This window comes from Protomyctophum bolini, assembly GCF_963924005.1.
Source record: "Protomyctophum bolini genome assembly, chromosome: 15".
Taxonomy (NCBI): domain Eukaryota; kingdom Metazoa; phylum Chordata; class Actinopteri; order Myctophiformes; family Myctophidae; genus Protomyctophum; species Protomyctophum bolini.
In genome coordinates, this window is record NC_137876.1 from 41,608,894 (window position 1) to 41,626,193 (window position 17,300).

Consider the following 17,300-nt stretch of genomic DNA (forward strand, 5'->3'; position numbering starts at 1 on the left):
TGGCCTGACAGCGTGTCGCGTGTTCGAGTCCTAAGTGGTACAGGCGCATGCTTTGGCCTGACAGCGTGTCGCGTGTTCAAGTCCTGTTCATGAAGACCTTTGCTGCATGTCTCTCTCTTTCTCCCTCTGTCCATTACTGTCCATCTTCACTTGATACTATCAAAGGCAGGAAGGCCAAAACAAGCCTTGTTCAAAGGCTGTTTTAAACATAAGCCTTGTTCTGTGTCTATAAAATAATTTGTTTGTGTTCTTTAAGCCTTGTTCAAAGGCTGTTTTAAACATAAGCCTTGTTCTGTGTCTATAAAATAATTTGTTTGTGTTCTCTAAGCCTTGTTCAAAGGCTGTTTTAAACGTAAGCGTTGTTCTGTGGCCATAAAATAATTTCCATTTGTTTTCTTTGAGCCTTGTTCAATGGCTGTAACTAGGGATGCACCGATATTGAAATTCTTGGCCGATACCGATGTTAAAATAACAACTTTGCCGATACTGATTTCCCCCCTTTTGTGACAGGGAAACGAATACAAAAAATAACTGTTGAGAATCTACAACTGTAGGCTGCAGATAACCAACATAGCCAACACAAAATGTATGCTTATCAACAACAGATTAATATTGGCTACTGCCATCAGTTAATGTCAGGTTATTTGCAGATACAGATATTGACTGATAACGGCACATATCGGCCAATACCTGTTCGATACATCAGTGCATCCCTAGTTCTAACTACTATTTTGAATGTAAGGGAACCAAATATTATGAAATCTCTTGTGCAGTAGTAGTACTGTAGTCTTGCAAATTATATTGCCAGAGTGATAAATGACATATCAATCAGATAGATATAGATAGTGGATTTCATTTGGTTTCCTTACACCTTTTTTTTTCAGAAACCACTGCAGTGGGTAATTTGTATTTTCTGATTTATTTTTAACAGTGACCTAGCTCAAAGAATTGCTCCAGGCAAATGGACGACCAAGTTTGGGACAGACATTCAGGTACATTTCTCTTGCATCTCGCATGCACGTCTTTCTTGTCCACTTTAAATTGTCTATCTGTTTTTTAGACAGAAATGTAAAAACGGCAACGGGGTACAGTCAAACACTCCAAAAGGGATAGCACCAAAAAAGTCCTTGCTGTCTTGTCTTACATTTAGGCCCTATGCAATGAATGTCTTGCATAGACATGACAAAATTCACAGGTAAATAAATAAAAGAATAGGGGCACGGTGGCACAGTCGGTAGTCACCTTGCAGCTAGAAGGTCCTGGGTTTGATTCCCGCTGGGGATGCTGTGGGCGTGTTCCCTCCGCGTCATCAGTGCCCCATACCCGAGGTGTGGAGTTTGCATGTTCTCCCCGTGTCCCCTAGGGTAGGTACCCTCACAAAAACATGCAGTAATCCTGGTCTCTAAACTGCCTCCCCCTGGCCAGCCTGATGGAGGGGAAAGGAACTGGTCGGAATAACGTGTTCTTTCCACGCGCTACGTCCGGCCAAGGAAATTCCCCCTTGTCAGGTGAAAAGAAGCAGCTTGGAGTGGACTCCTCATGCATAGGAGGCTTGAGGTCAGTCCGCTGCCCCCCCCCCCCCAGGTAGGCAGAGGAAGTGTAGCGCCCAGGATTACATTAGATAATTGGCCCTGGGTGAAAAAACTGGGTTGCAAAATCGTGGGAGACAAATTATAGAAATCTTTTTTTAAAGAAATAACATTTCAATATCACAGTAAAAAGAACTAATGCTGCATTGCTGTTCCCAATTATTTTACAGGGTTTCCCTCGCCAGACGAGTGGAAATAGTTGTGGCATCTTCATGCTGATGGTAAATAACTTTCTTTTGTCTATTTTATAAAGTGTTATTATTTTATTTTAAACTCATAAGTTCACTGATCTTTGCCATTCACAGTATGCACTCAGCCTGAGCACAGGCGTCCCATTTTGGCATTCTGAGGTCAGTATCTTTCAAAAAAAAATCCACCGTCACAGTAGTGTTTCTTTTCTAAATTTCAGTAATTAAAATATTCATAAGAAAGTAAGAAGAATATAGAAGTGTATTAAACTCTAGTGTTAACCACACACCACTATATTGTGTTTGTCTATTTAACATGTATTTATAACTCTTCTTTCTGCATTGCAGACACTGACATGCATATAATACTGACATTTTTAAATATAGACAAATGGTAAACTACTTGTAACCAAGTGTACCAAAGGATTTACTTTTGTATGACTACGCCACCTTGAGATAGCTCAAAGACTTAACTAGACCAGTAAACTGGGTTCCCCACAAAATGCAAGTTTGTTTATAAGGACTTGAGACGGTGTTCCACAAACAGGACATTTATTAAACATTTAAAGATAAGAGTACAAAACATTTATCATAATATATCATGCGATCAATATCGTTAAAACCCAGTTATGTAGCGCTATATTGGATCACTCCAATATATGATAGTTCCGTCCGCAGGCGGAGCGTCGAGCGGACTTACCGATGATCCCGTGCTAACAGCCACGGGAAAATGACGTGTGAGTGAGGCACCGCCTCCCGAGGTTACTTTGCTCGCACACGTCATTTCCCCTTCCTCTTTTCTTTCCTCGGCGACGTCGGTAAGTCGGTTGGTAAGGACTGAAGTATTTACCGTAAGAAGCGTATAACTCCCTCTGAGCAGCCAGCTTGGCTCCTCTCTGAGTTGCCTTCTTTGTATCAGTGTGTTTGAGGCTAAAGCTAAAAACACCACCGTGCTACGGTGGCACGGGCCGGTCGCCCGGCCGTGCCGCGGCGTCAGGAGGTTGCCCTTGTTGGACTAGCTGTCTTTCGTTGTACTGTACTGTCTGTCTGTTTTGCCGGTCCCTACCCTCCCGGCTCTCACTTTCGGGAACGGACGCCTTCCCTATAGACTGTGCGCAGCGTGTCTCGCTAGCCCACTGGGCAGCTATAGTGACTCGTCTCCCAGGGGAAGAAGGAGACGCCACGCGTTCTCTGCTCCCCCCGTCTCGTTACTGTGACTCGCTCTCCGTGAGGAGCTGTGGTGATTTAAATCCGTCAGAATAGCGCGGGTATTAAATCGACCGCTCACATCATCACATGACGCAGTACACCAGGCACAAAGCTGAGATCGAGAGCTCAGTTGGCTGCGGTGCTAATTCACATTGCAGTTGCACAAGCACTACACAAAGTATTGTTACTTGGTTTGTCCTGTCTTGTCCCTCCGTATAAAGCCAAAGGCTAATAAACGGTGTGTGATAAGGTCTTCCTATACTATATCATTAACACAAGTGTCTGTATATCATATGGCTTTTATCATGTGTGATAAAGCTTTGTACATTTGTAAGTTTCATGAGCAACTGGTTATTTGTATTCTGTCACCCCTGTAAAGCCCAAGGCTACTAAGTGGTGTGACACAGTTTCTCTATACTATACATGGCAACTAAGTGACTGTATATTATACTTATTTACACATATTATGATGTTAACATGGAAACTGTACATTTAACTCTTTGTGTGCTGTCACCCATATGAGCCGAGGGCCAATATACGGCGTGTGATACAGCCTTGTATATTTATACATCGCACAGTTGTCTCTTGTTGGTATTCTATCACCCGTATGAGCTAAGCGCCAGTATACGGTGTGTGATATAGTTATATTGTGTATTCTATACGTACATCATTACATGGGTCCGCGTATATAATGTCTTCTGTGCTGTCACCAGTATGAGCCAAGGGCCAATATACTGTGTGGTACAGCCTTGTATATTTATACGTTGCACAGTTGACTCTTGTTGGTATTCTATCACCCGTATGAGCCCAGGCCGGCCAGTATACGGTGTGTGATATAGCTACGCTGTATATTCTATATATATACACAGGTCTGCGTATATGATGTTTTCTGTGCTGTCACCAGTATGAGCCAAGGGCCAATATACTGTGTGGTACAGCCTTGTATATTTATACGTTGCACAGTTGACTCTTGTTGGTATTCTATCACCCGTATGAGCCAAGGGCCAGTATGCGGTGTGTGATATGGTTATACTATATATTCTATACGTACACGGGTGTCTGCGTATATAATATTTTCTGTGCTGTCACCAGTATGAGCCAAGGGCCAATATACGGTGTGATAAAGCTTTATGTATACATTTGTAAGTTCAATAGTAACTGTTCATCTGTATATTTATCTCTCTGTGCTGCCTGTCACCCATATGAGCTGAAGCTAGGCCAATATATGGTGTGTGATATAGCATATGTTGTATATTATATACGTTACAGGGTAACTGGGTATATAATATTCTCTGTATTGTCACCCGTATAAGCCACGGGCTAACGTACGGTGTGATAAAGCTTTATACATTTGTGAGTTCAATAGTAACTGTTTATCTGTATATTTAACTCTTTCCGTGCTGTCACCCATATGAGCTAAAGCTAGGCCAATATATGGTGTGTGATATAGCATATATTGTATATTATATACGTTACACAGGTAACCGGGTATATAATGTCTTATCACCCGTATAAGCCACAGGCTAATGTACGGTGCGTGATACAGCTTTATGTGTTCCTGTGTTGCACAGCTGACAGGTGACTGTTGTCTGTAGACTATCACCCGTATAGGCCAGGGCCAATATACGGTGGTTGCTGAGGTTTATTTGCCAGTATATTGCACGTTACACAGTAACTATGTATTATACTTCTACCCTATTATGCGTATACACCAGGGGTTGATATACGGTGTTTGATGCAGCTTTAAATGCTATATATTTGGCTTCTGTCACCCGTATAAGCCAAGGGCCGATATACGGTGTGTGGTGAAGTCTGATGTGTATGTGTACGTTACATTACACCGGTGACGGTGTATATAATATATTTTTGGCCTGTCGCCCGTATAAGCCAGAGGCTGATATACGGCGTGTGATACGGCCTTATATATTTTCTTTACGTTGCACAGTTTAAACTGCGGTTTGTATTCCATCACCCGTATGTCCCAACGGCCAAGGTACGGTGTGTGATGCCTTTTGCTACCAGTATATTAATACACAAGTGACGGTGTATATTATACTTCTGTCCTATCGCCTGAATAAGTGCGATAACGCTCTATATATAATATACTGTACATATTATATTTCTGTCCTGTCACCCGTATAAGCCGAAGGCTGATATACGACGTGTGATACAGGTTTATACAGTCTAGCTTTGGCGATAGCCTTCGCTGCTTGTTAGCTTAGAGCTGGCCACAGCCCATCGGGCACTGTGTCTGCTTTGTTGCCTGGGTCTAGAGCATGCACACCCAGTGGTGGCAGGACTCTGGCCTGGGCCGGCCTTGTGGTCCAGGCATCTAGGCTGGTATCCCGGCCTGACAGCGTGTCGCGGGCTCGAGTCCGATCCCGACGACATTTAGGCGTGACTTAGTAGGGAGGTGACTAGGTAGTCAACCTTTCCCCTTGCGCTGTCGAGCCTGCGACCTGACGGGCTCTATTGGCTCGCTTTATGCATCCTGGCTAGAGGCCGTCGACCCACAAGGCTCCTTCCCTGGTGACAATCGCCTCCCCCATCTGGGACGGTGCGGCACCGGGATGGCCGCTTCCCACCTGTGAGTGTGGAAGATTATGGGCAAGAGCCCACCGGCCGTGGCAGTCTCCCGGCTGTGGGCACTCCGGCTGCCAGACGCCGTAGAGAAGTACGATGGTTGCTGGGACCTGCGACGAGTCGACAAGTCACCAGCTCCTGAACGGCACGTTAATGTCCTGGCCGCTGTGGCCCGCCTTAATGCAGCCATGCTGCTGGGCTCCTATGTTGCACACTTGGTCTTTACGCTCCAAGGTGCCGGCCAAGCCAGGACAGACAGAGCAGTGAAAGTATTCTGTTCTTTCTCCACCGGTTCCACCTGGGACGGATGGTCCGACACGTCGACGTCCTAGAGCTCAGAGCTGTGCGCCTAGCTCTATGGGATTTTCCTCAGTGTTTGGAAGGCCGGCATGTGTTGGTCGGGTCAGACAACACTACGTGGTGGCCTTCAACCATCAAGGTGGATTGAGATCCCGCCGTCTCCACGAGATGGCGCGGGAGCTTCTAGTGTGGGCTCATGCTCACTTCACATCTCTCCAGGCTGCGGAGGTCCTGGGGGTCCAGAACTCCGCGGGGGACAGGCTGTCCAGAGAGGGACCGAGAGGGGGGGATTGTCTCCACCCTCCGGTCAGGCAACTACTGGGGGCCAGGGTTCGGAGCGCACAGGTCGACCTGTTTGCCTCCCAGAAGACCACTCACTGCCCCAGTTGGCTTTCACTGGCAAGTTCTCCGGGGTCTGGATGCCTTGAGACACGATTGGCCGCTGACACGGCTCTATGCCTTTCCCCCATTCCTCTGATCCAGGCAACGCCGGACAGAGTCGAGATGGAGGGTCATTGGTTGCTTCTGATAGACCCACGTTGACCGAGACGCCCTTGTTTCAGGGTGCTACGGTCTCTGGTCGTGGGGACACCATGGCAGTTGCCAGGGGCCCGACCTGCTTCGCAGAGTCGGGGAGCCCTGTGGTACCCCCGCCCGGTCGCCTCCAGCTATGGGCTTGGCCCCTGAGAAGCGCAGGTGGTCGGGTCTAGGTCTCCCAGAGGGAGTTCTACATAAGTTGCAGAGTTCCAGAGCCCCGTCTACGGTTGCAACATACCAGGTTTGTTGGCGCCGGTTCCGCACTTGGTGCGCGACCTGTGGTGCTGACCCGGAGCACTGTGATGTTCAGATTGTGCTACACTTTCTGCAGTCACTGCTGGACGAGGGCAGGGCGGCCAACACTCTAAAGGTGTATATGGCCGCTATCTCTGCATGCCATTCTGATGGCTTTGACGGACGGCTGGGTAACCATCCATTGCTGTCACGCTTTATGAAAGGAGTAAGGCGCCTCCACCCAGTGAAGGCTCTTCAGGTCCCCACGTGGGACCATGGCTTGGTGCTCTCAGCACTCGGGAAGCCTCCCTTCGAGCCCCTGGATACTGCCTCTCTTCAGCACCTTTCATGGAAGACTGCGTTTCTCTTGGCAGTCACCTCTGCAAAGAGGGTTGGGGAGCTCCATGCGCTCTCGACGAGCGCAGAGTGTCTCCAGATGGGTCCCGGTAAATCGAGTATTACTTTGCGACCCAATTCTTCCTTTCTGCCGAAGGTTCTGTCTGTGGGACATCTTCACCTGTCTGCCTATGTCCCTCCCTTGAGTGGGGAGGGCTCGGGTGAGGCTCCTCACGTCCTCTGCCCGGTGAGGGCTTTGGACGCCTACGTCGTGCGAACGAAGGCGGTCAGACTGACTGATCAGCTCTTCGTATGCTATGGTGATAGAGTCTTGGGCCAAGGGCTCTCAAAGCAAAGACTCTCACATTGGCTTGTTGATACAATTGCCTGTGCTTACCACTTGGCGGGGCAGGTTCTGCCGCCCGCGGTGGTGGCGCACTCGGTTCGGGGCATGGCTACTTCTTGGGCGCAGCTTAAGGGTGTCCCCCTTTCGGACATCTGTGCCTCAGCCAGCTGGACGTCGCCTAGTACCTTCACCAGGTTCTACCGCGTCGACGTGGTCCCTGAGAACCGGTTGGAACAAGCCGTTTTAGGGGTGGCCTCTGCTCCTTCGGAGACAGTGGGCCCCTCTTTGTGATTGAGCTGGGGCTGGCCGCTCCCACCGGGAGGGCCTGGCTCTTGTTCTCATTGATAGGTCCCCGACTGATCTGGTAGTGTACTATCATATATTGGAGTGATCCAATATAGCGCTACATAACGTAGGTTACGTAGGTAACCACGGTTATGTGAGCGATTGGATCACTCCAATTATAGTTGCGGTGATCTATCGCGCCTCGGAAAGGGTACGAGGAAGGGGAAATGACGTGTGCGAGCAAAGTAACCTCGGGAGGCGGTGCCTCACTCACACGTCATTTTCCCGTGGCTGTTAGCACGGGATCATCGGTAAGTCCGCTCGACGCTCCGCCTGCGGACGGAACTATCATATATTGGAGTGATCCAATCGCTCACATAACCGTGGTTACCTACGTAACCTACGGTAGACTATTAAAACCAAACAAGTTAACACATGAAAACAGCTCAAAGAAACAGAAAAACAGGAATGGCTCAAAATACTAAAAGCAATAAAAGGCTCAATTCCAGCCGGCTACATTCACCCCCATTTTTTTTTTTTATTGTCGTCCCGACAATAACCTAGCCTACCACCAACGCCTAAATCGTGCTGATGTGGAGCTGCTGACACTTGACACCCCTCCCCTTATCTTCACTGGTAGATGATGGGGATTTGAATGTCTGCCAGCTGTCTCACGGGCAGACCTTCTTACCACTTCACAGGGAGGGGCTGGTGGAGGGCTCATCGCCCCTGATGGGTCAGAGGGTGTGTAAATGACTGAGGCTACCAGGGCATCTGGATGGGACCTTGTGGCGGCAGTAGGGTGACTAGGGTCCACCAAGATGTAGAACTCACCGCTCTCTTCCTCCACATCTGTATCTCCCGGACTGTTAGACCCTTTTGGTGGTGAAACTGCATTGCCACATGGTACTGGCTTTGGCATGGGGCGTCGTACATGGCATAGATGAGACGAGTCTTCCTGTGCCACAGCCTTGTACATACCGCCTCCTAACCTAGGGGTCCGGGTGACCTGATGGAGTGTAGGTGTCCTTTCCGATGGCTGAGTGTCTCTCAAGAAGGTACATCGTTGGCACAGCTGGCACCAGCGCTGGATCGTCTGCCCCATACCTGGCCAGTAACAGCTCTGCCGTATCAGCTCAGTTGTTCGCTCGGCACCCTTGCGTCCATGGTTGTGTAACCGGTTGAAGACGACCTCCCTCAGACACTCTGGCAGTAGCAGTTGATAGACTTTACCGCCTCCATCTGACCGTCTATACACCCTGTGCAGAATCCCGTCCTGCAGGGTGAGACGATGCCACTGTTTCAGTAGCCCCAGGGTTTCGGAAGGGAGGCCCTGCTTCTCCATGCGCCCTGGCATCCGTTGTTCTTTCCAAAATGGGATTAAGGCCCCTATAGAGAGATCAGTAGCCTGTAGTGCAGCCAGTTCAGAATTTGAACATTCTGGAATGGCGGAAGTGGCTGCCAACTGCCTCACATGTGCAGTTCGCTGGACAGCACCCGGTAGCGGGGTTCTGGTACAGGCCTGCAAAAGTTTGTTAATCTGTTCTTGCTGCTGCTGCAACAATTGTTTAAGTTCCACAAGCTCTGCAGTGGCTGGGCTACTAAGTGGCACATTAGCCACACGCTGGGTGCCACATAAAGCAGGGACAGGGTAACTCTTACCCCTATGTTCATCTGTCCACCCCTCCCGCTCCCAACGGATAGCCTCAGCCCTGACCTGTAGGAGAGAGTAGTTAGGATGTTCCCGTATCACTCGCTTCAGTTCCCTGTGTAAGTGAGAGTCACGGACACTCTCCACAAACTGGTCACGCAGCAGGGTGGCGTAAGTAGGCATCTCTGGGGCAGAACGTTCAACTCTCTCCATTAAAGCACACAGGGCATGGGAAAACTGCTGTAATGTTCCCTCCAGCTGCCTCCTGGAAAGGAAACTATGTTGAAGAGAGACATACGTTTTATCACAGCCATACAAATCCTGGAGAATTGCAATTATACGTTCTGGGTCTTCTCGGTCTGCCCTGGGCCTATACCGGATCTCATCTTGTGCCTGTCCAGCCAAATGATCATATACGACATATGCCTGATCAATGGGCCCAAGATGCCTAGCCCTAATCGTAGCCCTTATCTCCTCCACCCAATCCTCTACTGGGATCCCAGAGGTCCCTCTAAAGACAGGACACTTCCTCTCTCTAGGTACATACAAGTGATATTCAGGAGGTAATGAGTCCATATTGTTGCCGTTACATGTTGGACAAAGTGCTGGCTGGGAAGGGCGAGCCTCTGCCCGTTCGCTCTGTAGTTGCTCCTTTTCGACCAGTAGCTGCTGCGCCAAGTCCTGGAGCTCACTAGCCATTGCAAAAGACAGTCAATACAGGCAGGTTATTCCTCAGCACTTCTGTTTGTAGCACTGGAGGGGATGGGAGTAGTTAACTGGTCCCACGGGGCACCAACTGCTGCTTTGTTAATACATAAAATAAAAAAAATATTTGAGCCATTTCCAACAAAAAGAAAAAAAAATGAACAAATGTCTCAAGTGCCTTATTCCGTCCTGCCGACTACGACAGATTGTAACCAAGTGTACCAAAGGAATTACTTTTGTATGACTACGCCACCTTGAGATAGCTCAAATACTTAACTAGACCAGTAAACTGGGTTCCCCACAAAATGCAAGTTTGTTTATAAGGACTTGAGACGGTGTTCCACAAACAGGAAATGTATTAAACATTTAAAGATAAGAGTACAAAACATTTATCATAATATATCATGCGATCAATATCGTTAAAACCCAGGTAGACTATTAAAACCAAACAAGTTAACACATGAAAACAGCTCAAAGAAACAGAAAAACAGGAATGGCTCAAAATACTAAAAGCAATAAAATCAACGTATTAACTCAAACTAAACAAAGCAGCAGTGGCATCTTCAGTTGTCTGTACATAACACTCCCTCTCGCCACAGCAATGGTTTGGTACTGATCAACTCTGGCAACAGCATTAAACCAGCAAACCAAGTGTATGACTCAGGTCTCAGGACCCACAGCCATGTAACCACCAAGCAGACTATTGTTTGGTAGACTACAAGGCCTTTAAATAGTAACACTGATTGAAAACCAGGAAGTGGCAGGGCAGCCAGTCTACGGTTCAATTCCAGCCGGCTACATACTGATTTGTGACTTAAAATGAACTCAACTTAAATCTTCCATTTCATTTAGGGGACATTCCACATGTCCGGAAATGGTGGTGCATTCGATTGATGGAACGGTTCCAGATTGATGGGTAAGACAAATGTAAATGTACCGTACTTCCTAAACACCATTTGTTAGGGCTTTAGTTTACTTTTAATTGTGATACCAATATCTCATTCAAAAGCCATGGACAGCGCTTCGCTCACTGGACCGATGAGGCCACAACCTTGCTGCAGGGGTTGCTGCAGCCAATATACAGGCTCCCAAGGGCTGAAAAGAGGGTGAGCAGAAATGCAACACACACTGACATTCCAAAAAAGTATTTAAATGTAATTTATTGGTTTGCAAGATAGTCTACGGGTTTAATGTGTGTGTGTGTGTGTGTGTGTGTGTGTGTGTGTGTGTGTGTGTGTGTGTGTGTGTGTGTGTGTGTGTGTGTCACCAACGTTCCTGTGATCCCTGCCAACTCACCCTGTCCACTCGACCACTCTCAGGCCAAGGTTGTTAGCAAAAGATTAGCATTCTTCTGCTCTATTTTTGACTCCCTTCCTTCACCCTCCAGGCACACTTTGCTCGTCATATACACGTAAAAAAAGAAAAAAAAGAAAACTGGCAGTCTATGCTGAAGTTTTTATTCATCTTTAAATGCATACTTTGTTTACTGAAGCACAGTAGCTATGCTCCTTTTGTTTCTGTTTTTGTATTGATGTTTGATACTGTTGTCCTGCAGTGTTTGAAGCTGTCCCAGCAGAGCACACCAGGACAGAGTCCAGATGAAATGTTGAAGGTATTGTTTGTTTTTGTGGGTTTTTTTTTCAAACTGTAGGGTGTAACGATATAGTAACTGCATCGAAAAATCTATTAATTTCAAGAATCGAAATGTAGACCTCAACATTGACTTTGTATTGTGTTGTTTTGCAATGCCACTAAAAGGACACTGGGGAGGCACCATGGCGGACACTGGGGAGGCACTGGGCAGACACTGGGGTGGCACTTGGGGAGGCACTGGGGAGGTACTGGACATTTCACATCACACACACACACACACACCATGATTCACTAGCCCCCTGGCAGCTTGGGTACCCCCTGGCTATCCCACACCGGCGGCGTCCGACGCGCGCTGATGCCTCGCCTGACGCTCCGATAGAAACCAGTTCTATTTTCCAGGCGTTACCGCGCGGCAACGCCTGTGCCGTGTCGCTGCGCACCCGGTGTGTGTTGGGCTTCAATTGGCCTGAAATGCTGCAGACAGGTCTTGCATTTTGACTTTTCTTAAGAAATCTCAAACTGCATTGAGATTTTGTTAGACAACAGGAGAAGAACACTGCTACGCAAAGAAGTGCAGAGAGGATGTAGTGTGGGTTAGTGTTGCTGTTGTTGTATCGTATTGTTGTTAAAATGTATTGTTACACCCCTACTGCACATAGAATAGGAGGAAAAGCAAGACAGAGAACATACAACAGAATGTGTTATAGGTATGGGTGATTGACTGAACATTTCAATTCTCAATAGGAATCTCCTGTGATGAAGAGAATTGTAGAAGCCTGGACTTGGCTGGACTTGAACGGGCACCTGTTCCAGGGGCCGGTCTGTCGACCCTCTATAATGCACAAGTGGCGGGAGGACGCTCTGGTGGCCCTGACAGCCTACTACAGGTTTATTCATGATGGGGAATCGGATGATGGGGAATCGGAAGACGAAATCAGAGAACCGTTCGTATTTGGATTTCATAATCCTGCTGACATGGAAGTTTTTATGTCAGAGGTTTCCGACAACATGAATGTTCGTGTGTCTACTATGTTATTGAAATAAACTGAACTGAAAAGGGCTTTTGTGCACTGAATAACATGCCTTACTTTCTTTGGGATTGTTAATCGCATGCATCTCTATAACACAATCTAAGATCGTTATCCAAAATCCCAGACTGCTGCAAATGACTGTATGTAATGGTGCATTTTAATATACATTAAGATTTAAGGTGACCATATCTAGGTCCTGACCTGTTTGTCTGCTACCTCTGCAAAACTCTTAATGTGCCTTTAAAGGAGCTTTACTGTTGTAAGTCTGAGGTTATAAGGCCAGTCCACACCGATGCCACTTTGCAAGAAGTTGCATTGACTGGCCTTAAAACAGTTTTGTTGCAAGGAGTTGTGACTAGTTGGTGCTGTCTGGCCTTTATTAGAATAACACATAGTTTCTCATACAGTATACTGTTACGTGTACGTACAGTACTTCAGTTACATTTTGCCAAATAAAAACTTGTCATGTTTTGAGTTCAAAAGTTTGTGAAGTTGTTTTTTCATGGTTGCCTTTTATTAATACAGCTCTGCAATCACTCAAGGCTGCAGACAGCATTTTATATTGGTTAAAGATATCTTAATCTCATATTAACAATATACTGCCTTTTATAGTTCGGTTCAGTAAACCAAGCTCACACCAAGTGAATAGAGAGACCTCAATCCTATGGTTTCATCACACAACAGTTCTGGTACTGCTTCTTTAGCTTAAGTTTGTTTCTCGTTTTGCTAGTTTACTTTTGTTGGGGAAGGAGAACAGCTCTAGGATTATTATTTTTGGTCTAATTAAAAAGAAAAAGGTTTCTTTAACCCTCCTGATATATTTCTTTACCACAAGATTCTTTGGAGGGGTTGTGAATATGTATTTGAATTTCTGTTGAAAATAATTGCCTAATGTATTCTGTCGCACGCAAAAATAACAGACCTTCAAACTCACAATGCATATCAAATGGAGGTGTTGTGAGCTTGTAGGTTGGCTATTGTCGCCATGCGCCGCTGTGGTGTGACAAAGTATGAATGAGGCATAACACATCATAAATAAAAAAGGTTTTCACTATGTTGTGGCACAATTGTTGGTTCCAAACACATGGAGTGGTGCAGGCTTTCTGCTTCTTTTATTTAATCGTTCATTTATTGAACGATTCATGATCCATGTTGGTACCTCCCAGGTGGGTGGATGCTGCTATGACATGTGTAATGATACTATGAACTATGATAAGTGTAATAGCACAGTGTAATAAGTGTAGTAGTGTAATAGCATAGTGTAATAAGTGTAGTAGTGTAATAGCATAGTGTAATAAGTGTAGTAGTGTAATAGCGTAGTGTAATAAGTGTAGTGTAATAGCATAGTGTAATAAGTGTAGTAGTGTAATAGCGTAGTGTAATATCATAGTGTAATAAGTGTAGTGGTGTAATAGCGTAGTGTAATAGCATAGTGTAATACGTGTAATAGTGTAGTGTAATAAGTGTAATGCGCCCGGGGCAGCTGACTTGGCCAATCACTGCTGACCCGCCAACTGGAGAGTGTAGTGGCACTTTCACTTTAAAAAATGTAAAGGTTGTCACTTGTGGGCCCACTTATCTTTTGTTGTCACTCATGAGGTCCTATTTGATACACTTCTCTTATGTTGTCACTCATGAGGTCCTATTTGGCAGACACACACATAGACAGACAGACAGACACCCAGGCAGGCAGGCAGGCAGGCAGACAGACAGACAGACAGACAGACAGACAGACAGACAGACAGACAGACAGACAGACAGACAGACACCCAGGCAGGCAGGCAGACAGACAGACAGACAGACAGACAGACAGACAGACAGACAGACAGACAGACAGACAGACAGACAGACAGGCAGGCAGGCAGGCAGGCAGACAGACAGACAGACAGACAGACACCCAGGCAGGCAGACAGGCTGGCAGGCAGACAAGACAGGCAGGCAGACAGACAGACAGACAGACAGACAGACAGACAGACAGACAGACAGACAGACAGACAGACAGACAGACAGACAACCAGGCAGGCAGGCAGGCAGGCAGGCAGGCAGGCAGGCAGGCAGGCAGACAGACAGACAGACAGACAGACAGACAGACAGACAGACAGACAGACACTCAGGCAGGCAGGCAGACAGACAGACAGACAGACAGGCAGGCAGGCAGGCAGGCAGACAGACAGACAGACAGACAGACAGACAGACAGACAGACAGACAGACAGACAGACAGACAGACAGGCAGGCAGACAGGCAGGCAGACAGACAGACAGACACCCAGACAGACAGATCCATAATTCATCTCTAAATCTACAAATCACTCACAACATAAGCAATTCCAAGACACATTTGAACATAACCGATAATGAGGCATTTGGCCTGTGGACTACAGGTTGGTGGAGGGTGTGTAGATCCCAGGATCACATTAGATAATCGACACAGGGGTGAAAAATGGGTTACAAAATCGTGGGATAAAAATTCATGGGGAAAAAAGAAATGCAGCATAAGTAAGCAACAGAGTCCAAAACAGTGACTTCTTCAAGACATCTATCTAAATCAATGACATACAATACAATGTGAAAGGAGGGACATCCGCACACTGCCACTTGCTGGTTCAGAGCATTTTATTGAGCAACGTTTCGGACCTTGCGACCTTCCTCAGGCTTGAATACAATACAATGTAAAATGATCAGCTGCCATGCACAGCAGCAGGCTGTCTGACCTAAAATAAACATTATATATCACAGTTGTAATCTCAACACAGCGTCTTTACATTCTAATTTATTGAAATTGTGATTGACGTTTGATGTAAACTAACATGCATCAGGACTAAAGTGACACAGCAAGGTTGAGCATCGCAGAGAGTTGCACTCTGTATATCATACAGTATGATATAGTACTACCACCAGTGCTTTTTTTTGTTGCTTTGTGACACTTTTGCCTAAAGTTACTTGCATGTGAATAGGCCTACAGTCCAATCAGCAGTACAATCTACAATCTGCACAGTATGACATCTAATTATTAACCTTTTACCCTACATACATTGCCTATATGAAATCAGCAGATCTACAAGATCACAACATTGTGAGCTAGCAGATCTGCTGTAACAAATAGGTCTATCTGACCAGCTTGACCAGACTGACTGACTATCTATAGCTCAATTATGTTTAGAAAGCCACAGTTTCTGGCAGTGTCCAGTAATAACCAATTTATGGGAAAATATATTCAATAGGTTCTCAAGACCAGTGATTCCCAAACTTATCATTCATGCGGACCCCCATTTTTAAAATATATTGCAGGGACCCCCATAAGAGAAGATATTTACAGTTGTAGCAGTGATTCTCAACCAGTTTAATTTCAAAGAAGCACCCCCAGTTTGACATGCAACAGGCTACGGAGCCCCATTTAATGGCATTTATATCTCTGAGACCACAATTTATATTGTAAAATCATTGTTAATTTAACTGACTAATAATACATGATATCGGAGTACCAAACGTTGCATTTTGATGTTAAATTCCTGAAATGATTATGCTAAATATAGAAGATGTAGACAAGGCAGAGCTAACAGGTTAGCTCTGTTTGGCTAACCAACGACATCTGTTTGGCTAGATTAGCTCCTATTTCTTTCATCAGATGAACACATAACATATAGAGCCTATTAAACACACAACATTATACATCCGTTTAGTCATTATGTTGCATAAAGCATAACATAACATTACGTCTGTGTGCTGTACGCTGTTTTGAGTGTACGTGATACGTGATGACGTCGATCTCCTGCGCGAAGGACCCACAGACATTTGGCAGCCACAGAGATCCGGTACTCACACCGGCTGGCCTGGAGGTGGACATGAAAGAGCAGCTTGGTGGGCACAGTTCAATTAATGCTGTATAATCCTCTGCCCTCTGCCAGGTTTCTGTGATACAAAAAATGTCCAGGCTATTTGTGGTGAAAAAATCATTTAGGAGGAATGATTTTTGCGTGATGGAGCGTGCATTTAATAGGGCCATTTTAATGGATCTGGGGGGCACATGGTTTGGGGATGGGTGCAGCTGGTGGGATGAAATGAGTGGTGTGATATTGCTGAGGGTTGCTCCTACAGGCTTGCTGTTAACTGGTGATGCATCTATGACTAATCTATGGGAAATAATAACAGGAATGGAAAATGTGTGGGCTATGTGACTAGGTGCAGGGTTTAACTGACGTCATACATATGAAAGGTGCTGCGTGATGTTTTTTGCCAGGATTTTAATACCTAATAGGGTTGAAGCGGTTCATTTTGAAGTGCTTCTGAACAAGACTTGTTTCAGCGTTATTTGGCATGACCCTCTACACCATATACTGCAACGTTTCATAAACACTTGACTCTGCATGGATGTATTAGGGGCAGAAGAAGAATTTTCATGAAACTGCAATTTTCATTGACTCATAAAACCTTAATTTTTTCACAAAAAAATGTACTCCCAATGTTTTACTTTTACTTTATTTTTTTGGACAGGACAATGCATATTAATGGACGTCACATGAATGTAAATACACCGGATATAGCACAGTTGCTAATGTTCATCCACAGTCCTCACAAGAAACACAGGACAGGCAAACAGTGGAAAACATTTACATAACATTACATAGGGAACACAGCATAATAAAAGAAATACACCTAAAATAATCATGAATGGTTGCAGCTATGGTTTTCAAGCAACCATTTTTTCAGATTGAA

General features: G+C 45.8%; 1 long non-coding RNA gene across 1 annotated transcript; it reads left to right on the forward strand.

Annotated features, from left to right (window-relative positions):
- The first annotated feature begins 908 nt into the window (after nt 1–908).
- LOC308329121 lies at nt 909–12,370 on the forward strand. Its single transcript, XR_013965366.1, has 7 exons — nt 909–992; nt 1,760–1,810; nt 1,895–1,939; nt 10,816–10,879; nt 10,973–11,069; nt 11,519–11,575; nt 12,301–12,370. It is a non-coding gene; the product is annotated as an uncharacterized lncRNA (long non-coding RNA).
- The last annotated feature ends 4,930 nt before the right edge of the window (nt 12,371–17,300 follow it).